The sequence below is a fragment of the Balaenoptera borealis genome (genome assembly GCF_965194805.1).
Source record: "Balaenoptera borealis genome assembly, chromosome: 12".
Taxonomy (NCBI): domain Eukaryota; kingdom Metazoa; phylum Chordata; class Mammalia; order Artiodactyla; family Balaenopteridae; genus Balaenoptera; species Balaenoptera borealis.
Window position 1 is genome coordinate 76,183,290 of NC_138869.1, and position 20,238 is coordinate 76,203,527.

The 20,238-nt window shown below is 51.0% G+C and overlaps 1 protein-coding gene across 3 annotated transcripts in view; it reads right to left on the minus strand.

The window, feature by feature from the left end:
• The window catches only part of CCND3 (cyclin D3), an 81,344-nt gene extending 62,063 nt beyond the window's left edge, over window positions 1-19,281 (minus strand). The window contains exon 1 of one of the 3 annotated variants that reach the window (XM_082345987.1): window positions 18,949-19,281. The gene's annotated coding sequence lies outside the window, so the exon portion shown is untranslated. The remainder of the gene's footprint in view (window positions 1-18,948) is intronic. The other 2 variants (XM_082345988.1, XM_082345990.1) reach the window with 2 other exon arrangements.
• Window positions 19,282-20,238: the final 957 nt, after the last annotated feature.

Here is a 20,238-nt window from a genome sequence, read left to right on the forward strand (position 1 = left end):
CCAGCCTTCCCTGGTCTCCCTCACCTCCGAATGCCCACAGCATAGAGAACTTGTACCCCAAGACTTCATTTGTTGGACCAGCATTTATCGAGAAGGTATCGTATGCAGGGATGGGTACCATTAGAGAAACAAGGACAGGAGCCCAGAGTCATCAGGCACAGCACCCTTCATATGGGCTAAATGAATGAATGAAAGAAGATGGAAGCCAACTAAGATGCAGACCCTGTCCTCAAGGAGCTCACGGTCTGGTAAGGACAAGAAGCTGCACCCACCCACACCCAACATACACTAGGATGTGCTACCCAGGAGGTGGGATATGTGGCGGGGGAGCAGCTGCGTAGATTTAAACCGGGCCTTAAAGAATGGCCAAGTTTGGACAGACAGGGGTGGATGAGAGGAGGACTAAGTACATCCCAAGAAAGGGGGACAGTGTGAGCCAAGTGATGGAAGCAGGGACACCCCAGGATGTATCAGCACTCTTGTTGGCAGGAATAGAGTGACAGAGGTTGATTGTGGGTAAAAGGGCTGGAAAGGTGGGTTGAGCCCAGACGCTAGGAGAACCAGAGCACCATGACAAGTCGAATGTGATTTCACAGGCCCTGGGAAGGAAGCCTCTCATGGTCTTTGAGCAGTGATGTCATGGAAACACCCAGTAATCCAGGCAAGTCTCACGGAGGCCTGGGGTAAGCAGGCAGCCACAGGAGCAGAGAAGAGGCACACTGGGGATATTGCAACCCTTGTTCCCAAGTGGAGAGCATGTCCTTAAAGGAAGAAAGTCACACCCACAAGCCAAAGGGCCCTTTCCCCACCTCACTTTCTTCTACACTGTCTTTTACATTTGCCAGCCTCTGGCACTATGTTGCTTCAGTACACACCAGAATGAGTGAATGAAGAAATGGATGAACATGTGATTGGATCCCAGGCTGGCAAAGAATGCCTCTGGGCACACATTAAAAGGGTGGAGGTGAGGAAGGGATGGGTGTGTAAATGGAACATAAAACAAACAATCGTTTTGTTACCACTTCCTCTGGGGCCGGGCCATGGTTTTTAACGGTGTGCAGCAGGCACACACAGTCTGGCACGCGCACATCCACAGAGACACACAAAGAGCTATTAATTTACTTCCTTTGTGAGGAGTAAATAAAGATCAGGCCAAAACAGGCTCCCCCAAACCGCCAGGGGGTCTTCCCCAGGTGTTGGTGCAGCACTTGGCTTAGAGGAGTCACAGGTGGCTGCCTGCTCGTGTCACCCCACCTCCCTTTATGCATGTGTGGGTCTGGTTCACCAGGGAGGCCTCATGTGCAGTGAGGAAGTAGCGGAAGGGGGAGGGTGGCAGGGCAAGGCTTCCTCACCCCTCCTCCAGTGCAGGCCAGGGCAGCAAAATTCATCCACCCACCCAAGAGAGGCAGCAGTGGTACAGCACGGACGCTGGAGGGCCATGCTGGGCCCAGCAACCCAGCCTTAGATGCTGAATGCTGCGGGGGAGGGCCGGGGCCGGGGGCATCAGGTATATACCAACCTGTGTGGAGGTACAGTCATCCTCATTATTCATGGATTCTCTATTTGCGAATTTGCCTACTCACTAACATTTTTCTGGAACTCCCAAATCAACGCTCCTGCCGCTTTTGCGGTCATTCGAGGACATGCACAGAGCTGTGAAAAATTCAAGTCACCTGACATGCATGTTCTCAGCTGAGGTCGAACAAGGCGACGCTCTGCCCTCTTGTTTCAGCTCTTGTGCAGTAAACAAGTGTCTTTTTCAGTCTATTCAGTGCCACCTTTTCAGCATTTTTGGCTTTTTTGTTGATTTCACTGTTTAAAATGGCCCCCAAGCATAGTGCTGATGTGCCAATGATCCTGAGTGCAAGAAGGCTGTGATGGGCATTAGCTCAGCTTCCTTCAGGCGTGAGTTACCGTGCCCCGGGCTGTGAGTTCAAATCAACAACAGATATTAAATAAGGTGTCTTTAAACAGAAACACACGTAAAACAAGTACATTGGTTGGCTGATGAAAATGTTGGGACCACAGGCTGGAAGGAACCCAACCCTGTGTTCCCCTAGGAGCAATGGCTCAGGATTCACTAATTCAGTGTTCACGGCGACTTTATAGAACATAACTCTATGAATAATGGAAATCGACTGTATTTCAATATTACAATAATCGGGCAGCCATATCTCTGGCTTCCTGTGAATGCCAGTCTGCATCTACTCATCCATTCACCACCCACCACCTACTGAACACCTCCTAAGTGCAAATCCTATATTAAAAGCCAAACATATGGAATGTAGACAGGACCCCTGCCCTCCTACTGACCATCTTAACTGCACAGATGGGGGCACGTGACTCTGAAGGTTTTATTTATTTATTTGGCCTAAATCCCTAGGTTTATATACCAGTGTTGGGGCCTCAAACTTTTGCCAAGTAGTAAGAGCGCATGAAGTGACACTGGGAGTCCACTCAGGGTCCAGGCAGAGCCTGAGCAAGGCCATGCCTTAGGGAATAAAATGAGAGAGGCCAACGTGAGCAGGCGGACGGCAGGTCTGGGATGCACTAGGAGAGGAAGCAGGGGGTCAGCCAGCCCTCTGCAGAGGCGAGGGCCTGCGGCCTCTCTTCCTGGACTAGCCGGGAGGACTACAGGGCCAAGGGGGCCCAGAAAGGAGCTCAGAGACCAAAGGCCCTACAGAGGAAGTGTCCCCACATAGATTTCCACTTCCCATGCCACCCTCTTTCCTGGGATCATAGGTAATGGGAGGAAGGATCCCACCCACACTGGAGCACTGGAGGAGGGGCTGAGAGGAGACATGTCCCCCAGGCACAAGAAGAGAAGTTCCTAACCTCACCAACTGAGAAAAAGCAATTCCACGCCTAGTATGTGAGAGGGAAGTGGAACCGCCACTCCAATGCCTGCTCTGCCCCCACCCACCCCCTGCCCAGCCGCCCCAGGACGGCACCCAGGTGAGGCCTGCCATGTGCTTTCAGGGGCTCCCTTTGGGCCTTTCGAGCTCTGAGCCACAGGGGTGGCTCTCAGAGCTGCAATGGCCTGGCCTGTGCTCTATGGGGAGGCAGAAAGGGGACAGGGAACACTGAGGGCTTGTAAGCTCCATGAGGTCAGAGGCTTTGCCTGTCTTGTTCTTTTCTCTTTCACCTGCACTGAACACAGCGCCTGGGGCATTCGAGGCAGGTGCTCACTACAGAGACACTGAATGATGAACGAACGAACGAATGAATGAATGAATGAGCAAGCAAACAATGGGCCCAGAAGACTGTCCGTCAGCATCTAGAGATTCACATCTCCAGAGAGGAGAACCATTTCCCTTGTTTTGGACAAAGCTCAACCTCCTGCCTCAACTCTGCGTACTTTCTGTCTCTGAGACTGAAACATGGCCCTGAGAGCCCTGTAACTCTCCATCTCCTGATGCTTAAGATGATCACATCTGATCACTGAGGTGAGGGGACATGATGCTTCTCTACCCCATCTGAGAACAGCAGGGCCACCCAAAGGGGCAAGAGTGGTGTCCTTCAATGAGCCTCACCCCATCCTACAGTGCTCCTGGGACAAGGTCTCTGAGGACCTCCAGGGGGCTTCTGGTCAGGGCGAGGGAGAGTCAAACCCCCTACCTTTGACTAGAGATAAGGTGGGGGTGCTGGCCCCTCTGCCCTAGGCCTCCCCCAGAGAGAAGTCCATCTGAGAACCTTTCTCGCACAGGTTCCATGTAGAAAAGCCATCCTCACACATGTGACACAGGCTCTCTTGGTCCCTGCCTATCTAGATCCTGGCGCAAAGGTTCCTAATTGTCCCGCAGCATGCATTTCCCCTTCTTAAACCTTTCATACTAGAAGCTCCACTATGTATGATCCCCAAACTCCCTTGCAGCTAAATGTGGTGGGTGACCAACTTTTGGCTAAAGGGATAAGGGATCTGCCAATTTGGGTGTCATGTCCTCAAAAGGAAGGGTCGTGCCCCCTCCTTCCCTTCTCTCCCTTCCCACTGGCTGGGTCATGGACCCAGGGGATGTGGTGGTGCGCTGTCTTCAACATCGAAGGGCCTGGACAAGCAACAGCCTGGGAGGAGTGTGGGTCCCCAACACGCAAGGGGTCCGATCGCCTACCCAGGCTTGTAGTGAGAAATTTCCATTTTGTTTAGGCGCCTGGTTTGGGGGGTCTCTATTACAGCGGTCTAACCTCTCCCAATGCCTGTAACAGTCCATTCGTTGGTGCCAGGTGCCAATGGGTAAAATGTGTAAGAGGGACCTTCCTCCTCATCAGCATCCTCAGCCCTTCAGCTCCGCATCACCTCACTCCATCAGGTCTGCTTCCCCAAGTGTCAGAGAGGACCTTCCAGGCAGACAGGACACCTCCTGGAATGCCACCCCAGCTAACACAAAGGAGATGAATGTCTCCCTCCCTCACGATACATAATCCATTCCTCCCTCAGACTGACCATTTCTCAAACTCTCTCCTTGGTGAGAAAAGACTCTTCTATGCTCAGGGACCACTGTACCTTATCAGGCCAACTCCATCCTATGGGGAAGGCAGTGAGGAAGGGCAGCAAACCTATGTAACCTTGGACAAATCTCTTAGCCCCTCTGAGCCTCGGTTTCTTCCTTTATAAAATGTGGATAATAATCATTGTTTCCAGGTTTGTGGAGAGAATTCAAGTCTATGTATCTATAAAGTGCCTAGCAGCGTGGCTGGCACATAGTGGGTGCTCACTAAACCACGGTTGTTACTGCTATGGAGCTAAATATTGAGGACACAGCTGGAGGAGAGCCCTGAGTGACCTCCCCAGTGGAGGGTGGCTGGAAAGGGAGTGAAAGAGAGAGTTGGGGAGAAGAGATCACGGCCGTAAAGAGGAAGAGAGAGGCAGAGCTGGAGGTGCTATCAGCGGAGAGGAAGGGAAAGGGCTCAGTGATGCCCATGTTGGACGAGAGGGTGGAGGGCACAGCTGTGGTGTCTATCAGCTGCCTCTAGCTCACACAACCCCTGGGCCCATCTCACACGGTCTCTACCCAGCACTTCTGTCTGGGTTGGCCACCCTCACTGCCACTGCCATTGTTGCCGCACTGTCAGCTGCTGTTTCTTGCCTCATCTTCCTTCCTGTCCCTGATAGGACAGAAGAAGGGGACGGGAAGCAGCTGCCTTGCCCAGCAACCACCCAAGCCCTGTGGGCTGGAGCGGCCCAGGGTGGTTAAGAGCCCAGGCTCTGTAGACAGACAGGCTGGGTTCTGTCCCCCACTCTAGCCCTTAAGAGCTGATGACCTCAGCAAGTTATGTGGCTTGTCTAATCCTTCAATTTCCTCGTCTGCACAAAAGGGATAATAGGGCTGCTGAGAGGAAGGAATGAGATCATGCGTGGTGAGCACCCAGCACAGGGTCTGGCACCATAGCAAGTGTTTGATTAATGGTAGCGACCCTCAGGGCTGGCTTCATGGGCATGTAACCCACGCAGGCACACAGAGCCCTGCGCTCAGAAAGGTTCCACCTTTGGTTTAATGCTCTGTTGCCACCATCTTGAAATTCTGAATAATTTTTGAACAAGGGGCTCTACAAATTATGTAGTGGGTCCTGGCTAGTATGAGCATGCATACACTGAGTCTGCTGGCTGGGGGTGACTATGCAAGGCGGGGGTTGCCCAGCAATCTGCTGGAGATGTGGGACATTAGAGGGCTTTGGTGACCTCAAGGGAGTCATTTAAGTGGAGTGATGTGGGACTCTGCCAGGTTGCCTGCAGTTAGGGACTGAGAGGGTGGTGCAACCCCTACGCACGCCCTCCCTGGGCATTGTGGTGGGTAGGGGTGCCCTCCCCTCAGGCAGCCAGGCCAATGGGCAGCCTGGGGAGCCCCCCACTACCTTCCTCTTTCAATCCTCCTCCCACCAAGTGCAAAGGTGCCCGGTGAACGTCAGGGCCAACACCCACCCATCTGGCCCCCTTGGTTTTATCCTTTGTAGGTGAGGACAGAGGTCATGTACAAGCTCAGGAGGATAGGAGTTATGTCCAGAGTCCCTACATCTTTGGGACATGGAAGTACTAGGTGGTGGGAACCAGCGCTACCCTGAAGCCCCTCAGCGCCCAGGTCCAGCTGAGTCTCACTGTGCAGGTTGGAACTGGAATGGGGGTGACATAGAAGAAGGGTGTTGATGACTCCTGGTGGCCCGAGGGGTTAGCCCAGCCCCAGGAGAGAGAAATATCTGCTCCTTCTAGCTCCTTGATTTTAAATCCCAGGTTAGCACATCTAGAAAGTGGTCTGGGGTAGTAACTTGAAACCTCAGGAGACAGGGAGACTTGCAGGGGGTTCCGTGGAGTTGGGAGTCCCCCTGGGCACTATGGTGAGGAATGACCCCCTCAGGCGGCACATCTTGTACTTGCTGTCTGTCTCCCCTACTGGACTGTGAGCTCCTGGAGGGTCGGGCTCACCCACAGTGAGAACCAGATGTTTGCAGACCCGGCCATCAGGACCACTGCACGCCCTCCTCCCATCCACCCCACGCTGCCCCAGGTCCTGCCTCAGCTTCCCCAGGCTCGCCAGCACTACCACCACCGCCCTCTTCTGTTCCTGGGCCTTCCTGGAGTAGCCCACGTGTGAGTCTGAGGGTGGCCCAGTCTGGCAGGTGGAGCCCGGCCCTGGATGAGGCCTCTCTCCATCCGCCTCCGGCCACCTGTCCGGAGCACTCACCCCCTTCCAGACAGCTGGAGAGCGGCCCTGGAGCCTCTGGTTAAGGGAGGGGAGTGAGTGTGGGAAGGTCTAAGGGACCTAAGCCAAGGCTGGGGGGAGGCCCTTCTAGCCGATGGGGATGCTGAGTGTGCATGTGCGGGGTGGGGTGGGCGAAGGCACTCGGGAGAAGTGAGGATTGGGGGTGGGGTCAGAGAACGGAATGTGGAGTTCATTCTCCTGGGGGCACAGCTGTGTATTTTGATCTTCCCCGTCAGCTGCAGCATATTCCTTATCTTGGGGCTCAATCCAGACTCCACCTCCTTCTCTGTTGCTGAGCTGCAGAAGGCAGATACTGTGGGATACAGCCTGCACCCTGCTCACTACCTTAGCTCCCCGCTGCTCCAAGCTGCTAATAAAAGGGACAAGGAGCGAGCAGCTCCCCCGCCCCAAAGAAAGACCTGCTGCCTACTTCAGATCCATCCTGTGCCCGTCCATGGGTAAGTGGATCTGGAAAGTCAGTCATCTCCCATTAAGACCCACCCCCAAGTGCCATGACAACCCAAGCTGTCACCCCAGAGTTGCCTGGTATTTCAGCTTTATTGGTGCCATAGAACTTGAAGGGTCGGCAGATAGTGCCGCTCAGTTGGGAACTTGAAGCAGAGGCAGCTGTCACCTCCCAGGCCACACCAGGCTGTCCTCCGGGCCATCACACTGCATTCCATGTGCCAACTTTTTACGTGGCACCTAATGTCTCCAATGAGATGCTGTGAAAATAATAAGACTGATTTTCTATATACTTATGGAAACACAACTCATGACTTTTTTTGCATTTCTCTTGTTATTTGCAGAACTGGAACATTTAGAAAAGGGGAAAAAGTAGAAAAGAAATCACCCATAGTTCTACTGCCCCCAAAAAACAACTGCTGTTCACATTTTGGTATATTTTCTTCCAGTCTTTTCTCTATGTGTGTATATATGTGTATGTGCGTAAAACATACAGTTGTAAATGTATTGTATGTACACTTTTGCATCCTGATTTTTTTCCTTAACATTAACATATAGGTAATTTCTGTGATACCACATATTTTTGCAATTTGACGTTTTTAATGGCTACCTAATATTACATTTACTGGATATAGTATACCTTGCTTAACCATGCTCTGTTGGGAGGCATTTCAGTTGTTCCAATTTTTTGTCACTGTACATAATAACACCCTGATGAAAATCATCATGGACAAAATTTTTTCCTACATTTAGAATTACTTAAATTAGGATAGAGCCTGGAAAGTAGGATTACCAAAGCAGAGGGTCAGAATATTCTGGAGGCATTTGATTTGATACCTTTAGCCAAACTGCTTTCTGAAGGGAGAATTTACCACATGGCAAGGTCACCAACAGGCAAGAACACAGCCATTTAGATCTACCATCGTGTAGGGACACCACTCACTGTTAGGTATCTTTTTATGTGCCTAAGTCGTGTTCCCTTTTTTAGACTATTCTTTTTTGGCTGCTAAATACACAGTCCCCTTTCCAACAGCACTGTCACTTCCTTTCAGGAGGTTACCTCTCCCCCAGTGCAAATCCAGGAGCCAGCCCACCTGACCTGCAGCTCAGAAACTGGAGGGGCCGGCCCGTCCATTCCCACCATGCTGTCCGTCCTTCTGCCCAGCCCTCAGGCACTTTGTCATTTTCTGCTCATTCCCAGTTTTCCAGCCTTTCTGGTGAGTCTATGGGTTCCCAACCTTATTCTAATAAATTCCCTTTGCCTTACATTGGACAATCTGTTTCTGTTGCTAACAGAACCTTGAAAATACTGATACTTGGCCAACTTAGCGTTTTTCAAATTGCAAGTCAGGATGCTTTACTGGGTCATGAAGTCATAAAGCTAATCTTGACCAGCATTTTAAAAAAATGAAACAACAGAATAAAAAAGAAAATATCAAAAGTACATCATCTGGAGTCAGGGGAAGTATTGCTTAGTGAATGAAACTTGTTTTACGTATGTGTGTTTGTGTGCATTCGCATGAAATAGGTTAAAATGAAGACATTTCTAATTTTGAAAAACATTGCTCTAATTGAACTTGAGTTACTTGAAAATAAAGAACAATCAAGACCAATCTGTCCTAGGTGTTTTTTATATTTCTCCCCAAATCTTTAGTACCTAGGAAAATGGACTTCTTTGCCAAGAGAACAGTATATTTCAAGGTCCACCCACTATTTTCTCTCTATTAATAGCTTGACATCTCCTCCCACTCTTTACTTGATGATACTTAATGATAATGGACATCTTTTCCTCTTGGTCTTTAAATTTCTCTTAATAGCACCAATATTCTGCCAGCCCCGCAGGCTGAAATATCCTGGGGTAGTCCCTGAATTCTCCTCCATTCATTTACTCACCACCTACTGTAGCCCAGTAGGAGAGAAGGCGAGCTAGCAGCAAACTACAATACACGGCAACATACTTCATCTTAGAAGTACACATGGTACCTAACAGGGGAAGGGCAGAGCCATTTCACAGGGCGGATGACTCTTCATACCTTCCTACCAAATAATTACTAAGTTCTGTTGCTTCTACCTTCAAAATATTTTGCCAAATCGCCCCCTTGTTTCCATTTCTACTGCGTCACCCTAGTTTCAATCTTTTTTATTTTATGTAGACTCTCTCTTGCCTACTGCCCTAGAAATCAGTTCTGATCATGTCGCTTCTTTGCTCAAAAGTCTTCAATGGCTCCCATTACCTCCTAAACAAATCCAAACTCCCCAACCCAACACTGTTGATTTCGCTTCTCCACCATCGCCCCAAAATTTCTTTCCAGCTCCATGTCCCACTAAGCCCCTGGAACAGGTCCACAAGGTCCTCTCTTCCCAATCACGTATCTGTGTGCGGCCCGATTTTCTTCATACAAATTGACCAAAACAACATATTGCAACAGACTGAAGTAGAAGCAGATACGAGAATCCAGCTGTCTTCTATTAAGCCAGGCATTAAAGAGATTTGCGAAAAATGTAAAACAAGGCCACACTTCAAATTTTTTTTGTTGTTTTGGAAAATAGAGTTATTATCTTATAAAAAATATGCTGCTGTGTTAACATGCAATGATTTTTTTATTGTTACTTTAAAGGAATTAATAAATATTTTTAAAATTTCTCATTTAACATATTTTTATTAGAAATCAAATGTCAATAGCTACAACTTTGAAAAGCAAAAGCTCTTTGGGATCTTCAATAATTTTTAAGGGTGTAAAGTGTTCCTGAGACCAGAAAGTTTGAGAACTACTGCCTGAGATCTAACATGTCAGTTAAAGCAGACACAGGGTCTCTGAAATGCCCCTGCCCTCTCCCCTTTCTCATGTTTTACTTCCCTGCCCCAGTGTGTTGCTGGAGATTTTAAACCATTAAAGAAACAAGAAGTGGTCATATGAAGAATAATTATTCTTATAGAAATAATAGTGATTATAGAAACAGCCGCTAGTTATTTTAGAATCAATATAAAGAATAAATAAACCTAGGGACTTCCCTGGCGTTCCAGTGGTTAAGACTCCACGCTTCCACTGCAGGGGGCACGGTTCAATCCCTGGTTGGGGAGCTAAGATCCCACAAGCCATGCAGCACGGTTAAAAAAAACCAGAATAAATAAGCCAAATAATTGCCATAGAATTAAGAATAGAAAAATGATTATTTCTATAATATGGCTTTCAGTTAAAAAAAAAAAAAAAACCTCAGATATTCAGAAAAGTAAAAAGATACAAAAGCAACCACCATTTAAAATTGCTCCTGAATATTCTCCCATCAAATCCACTCCTTTTTCATTTTCTCAAATGGCACCTCCGGGACTTCCCTGGTGGCACAGTGGTTAAGAATCCGCCTGCCAATGCAGGGGACACAGGTTCGATCCCTGGTCTGGGAAGATCCCACATGCCGCAGAGCACCTGAGCCCGTGTGCCACAACTACTGAGCCTGCACTCTAGAGTCCGCAAGCCACAACTACTGAGCCCACGCACCGCAACTCCTGAAGCCCACGCACCCTAGAGCCGGTGCTCCATAACAAGAGTAGCCCCCGCTCGCCACAACTAGAGAAAGCCCGCGTGCAGCAACGAAGACCCAATTCGGCCATAAATAAGTAAAAATGGCACCTCTGAGGAGAAATTCCTGGTTCCATCCACAAGCAACTGCTCCTTCCTCCAGATTCCCACAGTACTGTCACTCAAACCTTTCTTGCAACCCAGGGAGCCCATAAGAGCCCATAAGTGAATGCATACTGAATTCCTAAATGTGCACATTTAACTACCACAAATCTAGTATTATCTACTGGAGGAGATACCAACCAGCCTCAGAAACTCACGTATTGTTCATACAACGTGGGCCCTTCCCCAAGCTCAGCATAATCTTCCACCAAAGACTCTGCCATCTGTCCCAATGAAAACTGGCTGTGCTGGAGATTCTTAGAGATGGGAGAGAATGCCCAAGCCATGCATACTGTGTTTTAGGAGAGGTTTAAGGAGACTTAAATAGTAATGTTGACATGTGTTTTGTTTTTACACTGACTGTGAACCCAACACAGCATAAAATGTGGCTCTACTGTAAATAAGGAATGGACAAAACCTCTGAGGCTTATAGATGTTGTTGGAGGGATATGCCAGGTGGGTGAACTCACGAGTCCTACATCTACACAGCCCTGTCCTCTGGGCAGGGTACGTGGCCTCCACCCCGGGCTGGAGCTGCTGCCCGTTTTGGGATGGAGTATCTAGAAGGTAAAGGTTGCAGGTCCAGCACCAGGACCCAGCTTAACCACCAACTCAAGAGGTGTGCCCGCAGCCACTGTCCTGGTGGCACACCCCTGCCAAGGAGAGAAAGGAAAGGAAAATGAGCATGGAGGGGGGAGGGGAGGAAGCTGGAGGAAAAGCTTGTTTGCACCATGTCACAGTTAAGGCAGCTGTGGTCGGGCTGATTCATCCAGGGTGCCCCAGAAAGGTCAGGGCCCCAGCCCCACCTAGCAAAGCTCACATCGCCACCACCCACTCCTGCTTCCTGGGTAGTGTGCAACACCTGACCTGCCTGCTGGGGCAGGGCAGGGCCCTCCTTGCTCCTTCCCTGCCGTCTTGATTGGCTTAGGAGACAAGCCTGCAGCTCCAGCCAGGAGCACTGAGGGATAGAGGAGGCCCTGGGCTTGCCTGGGGGATGCGTATCCACACCATCACGCCTCCACACAGATGTGCAGATCATACACAAATACACTGTCACACACAGGCAGTTCAGGGGCCTACCAGCCTGCTCTCCCCGGTCCTGATGCTGTGTTCAGGACATCTCAACAGGGAACCTGGGGTCCCCTCACACTGCCCCTGGTGGATGGGCACTCCTAGGTGCACGTGCACACACACACATGCACACACACACACGCACACTTACAGTGTGCATGAAAAGCCTGACTCCGGTCAGGGATCTTTCAGCACCGGGCTCTCAACACTGACTGGCTGTATGACCTTGGTCAAGTTACTTAACCTCTTTGCCTCAGTTTCTCCATCTGCAAAGTGAGGAAACCTCAGAGGATTCTTGTGAGGAGTAAATGAGAAATGAGTTAATAAGTATGCATATTTATTATAAACTTATTTACACATGGTACATATTATACGTAGGCACTTTCCACAGTCACTGGCACATGGAAGTATTGTGCAAACATATGCGCTTATTACCCCCAAAGTCTTCACTGCCACCTGCCTGTGAAGAAATGAGGATTCAGAGAAAATCCACACAATAGATTCCTACAAGGAATACCAGAAATGACTCCTAGAAGCTGCGACAGAGGAGAAGCAGGGGAGATGCAAGACTTCTGAGGACCACCCAGGAAGCACCAAGCTCATGTCCAATGGTTGGAAAGAGTTTTGAGTTAGAACCCAAGAGGCTGGGCCCCGGGCAGAAAAAGACTTGGAGACCAAGAGACCCAAGAGGAAAAACTCAGCCTGGTCCTCAAGGCAGAATTCTAAGAAAAGGTGGTGGTTGCCCCTAAGACCAGCAGGTACCAGCTGACTGGAAAGAAAAAGAGAGAGGGCCTGGGAAAACTACTAGAATGTTCTACACCCTGGCCTACGCTCAGTCATCCAGTACATCTGAGAGTTTATAACCCCAAGATCCTCACTCACTGGGATGAAAATAGATTCCACCTCTGAACAGTCTCCAAGTTTGTGGTTCTGTAGTAGATCCTGCTTAGAGAAAAGGGAATAGGGCTGGAAGGAAAGGAAAAAGCAGCCCTGACTCTCGGGGGCCTGGTGTTGGGAGGAAACAGCACTCTTCCCCTCCATAATCCAAAGACAGCTTGTGATATCCACTTGCCAGAGAAGAGTAAATGCTCTCTGGCGTCTTATTCCAAGCTGATTCCTCAGCACCCAGCAGAGTGAGCTTAATAAACCAGAGCTCAGGAAGAAGAGTCTGTGAAGAACAGACAGGGGAAGGCAGCCTTGGGGCCCTCTGTGCCCCATCCTCCCGTCCCCTGGCCAGTCCTCTCCTCCTCCCACAGCCTCTAACACCTCCAGCTGGAGCCCAAGTTGGAGCCCAAGGTCTGCATCTGTCAGAGGCCCTGCTCCGGCTTCCTTTCCCAGAGCTCGGGGCCCCCAGAGGAGGGGCCAGGAGACGCAGCCTGGAGGGAAGAGAACAGAGAACAGAAGGCAGGGTGAGCTGGAGCATACAGCACTGGGGCCAGAAGTGGGAGTTTCTGTCCCAATTTCAACTATTCTGTCCAATTGTCTGACCACAGGCCAGAACTGGTGGGCCGATTTTTATTCTAGAAAAGAGGATGAGATGAAGTCGTTGGTGGGATGGTGAGGAAAGAAACCAGGGTTGCCCCCTTGTTTCTGGACAGCCCTCCATGCCCAGCCCCAGGAGCTCAGTCTGGGAGATGATTGTGATGATGATATGATGGTGACAGAGGTGTCACGTATAAGGGTTTATGACCTGTTTGGCACTTGGCGGGGCTTTGAGTGTATTACCTCCTAAGCCTGGTGCAGAGCGTGGGCCCTGAAGCCTCGGCTCCTTGCTCTGTGTATCCACTCTGTGCCTCAGCTTCCTTGTCTGTGAAGACATAATGATAGTACCTCTCTCACAGAGCTGCTGTGAGGACACAAAAATTTCACACTTGGCAAGGGAATTTCCCTGGCAGTCCAATGGTTGGGACTCCACACTTTCATTGCCGAGGGCACGGGTTCAATCCCTGGTCAGGGAACTAAGATCCCACAAGCCACACGGTGCAGCCAAAAAACAAGAAAAAAAAAAAAATTCTACAGTGAAAAAAGATCACACCTGGCATACTGTAAGCACTCGACAAATATCAGTACGATTAATCCTCACAATGAGCCAGTGAGGTAGGGACTACAGTTACACCCACTTGACAGGTAAGGAAACTGAGTTTCACATAGCCAGGAAGAAGCCAAGCTAGGACTCAAACCTGGGTGGTTTCTGCACTGAGCACAGGCCCCTCTGAGCCACTCCATGAGAGAAAGCACGGATTAGTGGTCATGCGCACAAACTTTACAGCCAAACGGCCACGTCAGACTTCCAGCTCGGCCACTGTCCTGCTGTGTACATGGAAGCCAGCTGCTTAACCCTCGGTGCCTTGGTTTGCTCTTCTATAAAACGGGCCTCCTGCCTGACACGGTGGTGGGTAGTGAGTTCCTAAGTGCTTGAAACATGCTGGTTATGGCCTTGCTCTCTGGGCCTGGCCTCTATGGCGCCCTCTGGCCACAGGACTTGGAACTGCACCCTCTGTCCTGGCACATGCAGGGCCCTGCCTGCTGTGCCCCTGGGGCCCCAGTGGCCCTGGGCCTTTCTAAGGGGCGGCGAGGGTTGGGGGGGGCAGAGAACAGCAAGCAGATCTGGGTCAACAAATGAGGCACCAGGCAAGCCCTCTGCTGTCCCTCCTTCCTAGGGATAACGTCTGGGCCCCTGCTGTCTCTCCTTAGGAGTGGCTGTCCTGGGGTTGTTCTAAGCAGGGTGGGAGAACTGGTCAGGCTGCTGAGGGCAAATAGTTTCCGAGAGGTGTGGCTTTCGAGTATCTTAAAAGAGATGACATGACATGGGTGTCATGCCCTCGAATGCTAGGAAAGGCCATGCCCAGGAGGGCTGCTGGTCTTGCCCTCCGCTCCTGACACAGATCCTTCTACCTCCAGGGCAAAGGAAGGTCAAGGAGGGGCAAGAGAAGGAAGGGAGGGAGGGGAATCCCTGACTTGGGGAAGGGAGACTGCCCCAGGGGCGGAGGCCTGCTTGTTCTGGCCTGAGCCCAGAGGAAACCTGAGAGCGCATTTTACAGGGGCTGTGCTGGGTCAAAAGTGGCTCTCTGGCCCCTGGCGTGTAGATTGCTGAGGAAGGGGTGGGGGATAGGCCCCAGGAAACCAGCTGGTGGCTGAAGGACCAGGTGGCGCTCTTGACCCCATCCAGCAGCCCTGGAGCCACACACTGGGCAACAGCTCCACCTGGTGGACAGATGGGGAGGGAAGCAGGTCAATAATCACATGGGAGGCTTAGAGGTGGAAGGGGCTCTGAGGCCTTCTTGCTCACAAAAGCCCCTCCCAGGCATGTGCTCTAGACTCCCCTAGATGACGAACTCACTTCTGCAGAAGGGGATTAGGCAATTATCTGTTAGAAAATGCTTATGTTTTTTGGAAATCTGTCTCCACCAGTCCCCTACTTGGGGGCTACCAAAGGCAACCTTTCAAATGTTTGAACACAGCTACAATATCCCTCCCAAATCTTCTCCCCATCTGCTTCAAAATTCCAGAGTTTGGCCTTAACCTTTCACCCACTACATCTTCCTTTCCCTCAGGTATCTTTTTTTAATATATTAACTTCCAGAGAATCTCTCTTCCAATTCTATATCCAAACCACCCCCTCCCCACACTAGCAGCACCATTTTAAAACATCTTTGGATCTCAACCTCCTATTGTGCAGGGTCTGATATGCTGGGGAAGTTGATGCTCTAATTTGAGGATTAAATAGACGTCAAGAGCACAGGCTCTGAAGTCAGATAGACCAGTGTTCAAATCTGGGCTCTGCCGCTTACCAGCCGTGTGAACTCAGGCAAGCTTCTAAGCCTTTCTGAGCTTCAGTTTCCTCATCTGTAAATTGGGAATAGAGGCATTTACTACCTGGAGTTACGGTGAATATCAAATGAGATAAGGCAGGTAGAACACTTAGGACAGCTCCTGGCAACATCATTCAGCTCCTAAGTGGCCATTATAACCACATTTTTCTCGTGTTTGGGGCTGTAGGGAGCGCTTTGGGGAATAAGGTGAAACGGCAGAGAGGAGAAAAGAAGACTTTGTGCAGTTAGTTAGCCTTTCCCATCCAGCACAAATCCCAGGTGAAATCCAACAAATGAGTACCTTGTTGCAATCCCATTTCCAGGGGTGTCTGACCACCTCCACACCCCCACCGACCCACACATAAACACACATACACACGCATAAACACACACACGCATAAACACACACACGCATAAACACACACACACACCGTAATGCGGCAGGCCTTGACAGTTCTTTGACACTCAGAGGGTTTAAAATTTAAATGTCTTTGAGGGCAAGAGAAACACACCAAAATAAACACACCTCCGGCTCAGCAGAGAAAGGGAAACTTGGCAGGGGCCCCAGAACTTTCCCCACCCCCAGTCCTCCCTAAACTTCCTCTTGTGGTTTCTCAAGAGTACAACCTGTTCTCAACCTAGAGAACAGCGCCTGGGGCAGGGGGCTGGGGCATGCGGAGGCTTCCATCGCACCCCACCCTACGATGAGGAGGAAGGAGGGTGTCTGTGTAGAGGAGTGGCCTAGAGGTCCACATAGTTCTGACCTTCACATCCTGCTTACCAGTGATCTCGGTGTGGCCACCCTCTACCCTCAACTCCCAGCATCAACACCCATCCCCCCAACCCACACCCCTCCCTCAAAGACAGAGGCTAGAGGTAGTTTGACTGCAGGCAGAGAGGGACAGCCTCTGGGCCTCCCCAGATCTGTTTAGAGGGCTCATGTGAGAAATCTAGAGTTTCAGAAAAGTAGTGGAAAAATGGCTGGAATCTATGGAACCTCTGCCCTGTGGCCTAGCTGGCATCATGGGCAAGTCCCAGTCTGCCTAGAGGGATGGGGTCAGATGCGTGGACGCAGCTTTGGGATGCAACAGCTATGAGGAAGTAAGGTGCGCATCTTAAGATTGCTTCTACTCCCTGACCATCTTCCTTACTCAGCTACAAAGCTGGATTGTTCCCCTTGGAATCTAGAATCTGAGGGTCTCTGCTCTTAAAGATTCCCAGCAAAAGAGGTATCTTGGTTTCCCATCTCCCCAGATTCTGGCACATCACCTCCATGCATCTTTCTTGCATCAAACCTTGGTTTGTTCCTCTTGGTGACTGAGGCTTACTCAGGAGAAAACACACACACACACACACACACACACACACACACACAAACACACGGCCATTAGGAAAGGATACCAGCTCTGTGGCCTGCTGGGGCTCCCTGTGAACAGCACCAGCTCCCACACTCAGCTAACAGATTGCTCTCCTCTGTATCACCCGAGACACGGGACCATAGACTCCCTTTTGGAAACTCCTAAGCCCCTGGCTCAAGGGCACATTCCATGTGGTCAGTCAAGGAGGCAGGCTAGCCAAATGGTTAAGAACAGGGTCTCCCAAGTCAAGTGACCCGGGTTTAAATCCCAACCCTGTCCTCTTTAGGAAAATTATCTCCTCCATGCCTGAGTTTCCTCATCTATAAGATGGAGATAAGCCTAGTGCTTACCTCATAGAACTGTTAGGAGGATTAAATGAGACATCACACCTAAAACATTTAGAAGAGTACCTGACAGTGTTATATAAGCCTTAGCTAGCATTCTGAACCCTTGAAGGAAGGAAATGGGAAAGAAAAGGCACTTGGGATCATGGAGGTCATGGTCTCAAGGACGGATCCTGCTGGAATTCTCAGATATACTTTTGCTCCTAAATTCCAGGGGAGTAGAAGCTCTGACTTGTTTACCATTATATCCCCAATATTTAGCCTGTGCAGATAGTGCAGCCACAGCAAACAGGGGGTGAAAGAATTCACCGTGTCAGCCATCTCTCAAATGAGCCTGGGAATTGAAAGAGCAGAAGAATCTTCAGGAAAGCAATGGTAGATCCAGTTCTTTTCACTCATGTCTAGTTCCAAAGAGAATTGAGGTGGGGGTCATAGAGCAAGGATTTGTTAGAAGAAACAGTCCTAGCAACCAGGGATGGGTGGTGGGTGCCCCAGGATTGTATGACTGTTACATCACCCTGGGGTAGACTCTCCCAGCTGCACCTAGCTGGGAATTTCTGGGGTCTTAGGGACCAGCCCAGAAACATGTCTTTCACTGAATTCATCCTGTTCATTCCTATCTCTTCTTCAGGTCTAGACAGTGGGTTAAAGAGAGCAAGAACTGTTTCTGGGTCCCTATTGTTTCCCAATGCCCAACACCACAGTCAGGGTTCAGTCCAGCTCTGCAGAATAAGTTCCCACAAAGACTTCCCCCCACTTCTCTGCCTGGTGACTATTCATCATTCAGAACCCAACTCAAATGTCCTCTTCTCTCTGAAGCCTTCCCAGCCACCCCAACTTGACACTTTGTCTCTGTTGTTCTATGACTCAGGCGAGATCACTGTGGATGAATAACATCACCGCACGCTCTGCATCCCATCAAATCCCACACACAGTAGGTGCTCAATCAGTGTTTGCAAATGAATACATTAAGGTTCCCTCAGTAACAGCAACCAATTTCTTCAGTTATTCCTCTTGTTGACACATTAGAAGACACAGAAGAGGGTAAGGCCATCACCTGTGTACCCATCAGACACCAGAGGGACCGCCACTGAGAGGTCCCTCTTTCCAGTCCCGTCCTCTGGCCTCCTCCCTCGGCCCTGGCTGGCAGGATGACCCCAAGGCTCCCTGCCCACAAGGCTTCTGCCCTCCTTCCACCTCCCACCCCGTCTCTGAGGTATGAAGAACGACAACAGACAGCCCAGTGAGGTCACTGGGCTTCCAGATCAGCTTGGAGGATGGCTGTGCAGACACAGAGAAAGCTCAGGGCTTTGGGGGGGCTTCTCCGCCCTTCAGCCACGTGCAACTCAGAAAGAAACTGACCCGAGCTTTGAGAGACAACCGGGAGGTGATGAGGACACCATGACCTCCTTAACCCCCCCACCTCAGACCCACCGCCCAGGTGTCCAGCCTCAGCTTGGAGGCCCCAGCGAAGAGGGCAGACGCTGCCTCCCATCTATCTTGGCTTCTCCAGCCCTCGAGCTTACCTCCTCGGCAGGTGAGCCCCCCGGAGCACCGACTGTGGTTGCACACACTCTCTCCCGCCGCCTCTCGCTTCTGTCTTTGGGGAGATGGGGAGGGGGTCGCCACCTCCAGCCACGGCGAGGGGCGTGCACCCCTCCCCCAGGCGCCCAAACAGAACCAGTTTCCACCGCCGCAGGCGCGGCGTGTTTACAAAGTCGCCGCCGCGCCGCCAATCCCGAGTTTAAAGCTGGGCAGGAAGTGGGGAAGAGGGGGCGGGGGAGACAAAGGGGCTGGGTGCTCCGCTCAGCTAAAGTTTGGGCCCCGACTCCTCCCGGCGGCTCAGCCTGCGCAGCGACCCCAGCCCGCACATCACGCTGCACGTTCCCCCGGTGAGGGGCGGGGGTGCACTCCAGCCGCAGGTGAGCGCCGCGGGCAGGCGCGGCGCAGGTTTCCAGACATCTGCCTGTGAGCGTTTTCCACTCATCCACTCGCCGCTCAGGAAATAACATTAGGCGCTGCTTCTTGACCTCTTACTCTACGTCTGCACAGTGATAGACCCTTTGAGTGTATTAGCTCATTTCCCCCCCTGCTATCCATCCCATCCCAGTTTCGCAAAAGAGGAAACCGAGGCACAGTGAGGTTAGGTAATGTGCCCGAAATCCCACAGCTGCTGAGTGCTGGAATTCAAACCCAGCCCCTGCGTCCTGCCAGACACCCGCAAAAGGAGACGAATGAGGCGTGGTGCACGACGGACTCCCATCCGGAGAGGCTGACCCGCGAGGGAACCGCAGAAAACCACATGCACCACGTTGACGCAACGGCCTGGGAGTAAGGCAGGCAAGGGGCAGCCTCCTGCCGCCGGCGCTTCCCGGCTCGCCCGGCAAATACCTACGGATTAATACACGGCGAGAAGGCAGCGGGATGCGTTGGAACACCTGGACTGGGTGGCTGTTGGGATCTAGTTCCAAGTAGGCTGCGGGGCCGCCAGCACAAAACAAGGTTTCCCGAAATTTCCCGCTCAGAAGAATCACCTGGAGGTTTTAAGAATACAGAATCCCAGACCCTTCCCCTAGAGAGTAAATGATGGGGACCCAGCGGGACCCAGGCAGAGGTTGCTATCAGGCAACTTTGGAGTGTTCCTGGGATGTGCTTTTTACGAAAAGCGATTTCATTTCAAAATAGGTGTAAAACCGAGAGCTCATTTTCCTGGCCACTTCCGGGGCTTACTGAACGCACCGCTCACATAAGGCCAAGTGAGCGGGGTCACCCAACACACCCTCCCGACCCCGCTGGGCCTAGGAAAGCCCAGAGGG